Raw genomic sequence first — 2104 nt, 5'->3', positions numbered from 1 at the left:
GACTCCTGCTCCCACGTCCTGCATGACAGCGACGTGCAGGCTGATTCCTTGGCACGCGCGGCAGCCTCCAAAGGCCAGTGCTCCACACCCTCCCATATAAATACTAGGCAGATGCACTGCTCGAGGGTCGGCCTCCAGTTCATTCATTTCTTCCGCCAAAAATCACACACACACAGTAGCACAAAAGGAGAGAAGGAGGCAGGCGTGCAGGAGGTTTGAAAGGTGAGATTCAATGGTTCTCCTCTAGCCTCTGGTTTGGCCATTGTGGTACAGGCCAGGGAGCTTTTTTCTTCTCCTCCTATATCTCTAGCCCTTGGTCCGGCCTTCACGGTACGAATCAAGGGGCATGTTTCATCTTTCGAAAATTTTTGTACTTGGTTCGGCCATTGCGGTACAAATCAAGGAGCATATTTCATCTCCCCAAAATTCTTGCCCTTAGTTCGGCCATTGCGGTACAGACTAAGGTGTATGTTTAATCTGTCTCAAAATTTTGCCTTTGATTTGGCCATTTTGGTACAGACTAAAGAGTATGTTGCATCCATCCTAAAATTTTGTCCTTAGTTTGGCCATCGTGGTACAAACCAAGGAGCATGTTATATCTACCCCAAACTTTCTCCTTCGGCTCGGCCATCGCGGTATGAGTCAAGGAGCATGCATGGTACTTGTAAGCATGGCTTCTCTAAATGTTGCGTGTGCTTCGTCCTATTGATCCCCGTCTTGGTTCGGTCCCTTTAGCGATACAAGCCAATACGAATGCCTCGTTCCTTGGTTTGGTCCCTATACATGGATACAAATCAAGAGAGTGTCATAGGTGCGAAAACTTCATAAAAATGCCTTAATTTGGTCATCATAAAAAAATGGATATGACTAAGTTGGAATGAAATCACGAATATGCTAAACTGAATTTGTTCTTGTTTGGTTACGCTACGGACTTTATGTGTCGCGTTAGTTGTAATACGAACAAGAATATATAAAATGGTGCTTCACTTGGTTACGCTACACGAAGGCATTATTTTAATGCTACTCGGTATTAGTAGTAATACGAGCAGGGCAAAACTTATTAAAAATGTGCTCATGTTACACACCCAAAAACCAAAATCATGCAAAATGGATTATAAAACGTGCTGCATCATAAAAAACCAATCTTACTTGGTTGCACTACACGTGGGCGTTATCATAATGCTACATGGTGTTAGTAGTAATACAAGTAAGAGAAAATTAAACAAAGTATTCAGGTCACATATTTGGTCCAAAGTCAAATAAAACATGTCATGAAATGCTCCAATGCTACAAGAGCCTAAACTATTAGCATCATCATAAATGGATATCACAAACTCACTTTACTTGGGTTATGCTACACACTAGCGCCAATGAAATGACGCTATGTGGAGTTAGTGCTAATACCATGTGAGGTACAAACATAAACAAAAATGATAGATGTCATACGACTCATGCAACACCATAATTGCTCCACAAACCTTTGCTTGGTTATGCTGCACGCAGGCATTATCTTAATGCCACACGGTGTTAGTAGTAATACAGGTAAAGCAGAACTTAAAAAAAATAAGTTCACTCCACATCCACATATGCATACAAAATTCATTCAAAATACATGATAAGGCATATTTCATGTAGCCCTCATAAGCTTTAAAGAAATAAAATATCATAAACAAACTCCATTCGGGTCAAGCTATATACCGTGTGAGGTCAAAGTCAACAAAATATGGCACATATCATATGCACCATAAAAAGCATCAAAATTGTGTCAGAAAGTTTCAGCCCATTACGCTACATACGGGCACCATATCAGTGTCGCGCGGTGATAGTAGTAATGTGATGATGCAAAACTTATTAAAATTGGCATGTCACATATATACATGCCACGAAAACCAAAGAGGTCATATAAAAATCCTAAAGGAAAATACATACCCATATCCTATGTGCCAAACGTAGGATAAAACTAAGCCTAGCCAAAACCAACCTTCATTCTGCACCATCATATAGATGAGGTTGAACACGAACAAATTGTTGCATGCTAGGAAAATATATTCCCGACATCACACATAAAATCATGGAGGAGTATTTGCATGAAACAAACTTCAAG

Source organism: Triticum urartu, chromosome 5A (genome assembly GCF_056163025.1).
Source record: "Triticum urartu cultivar PI428250 chromosome 5A, HENAU_Tu73, whole genome shotgun sequence".
Lineage (NCBI taxonomy): Eukaryota > Viridiplantae > Streptophyta > Magnoliopsida > Poales > Poaceae > Triticum > Triticum urartu.
Note: the sequence above shows the minus strand (reverse complement) of the source record.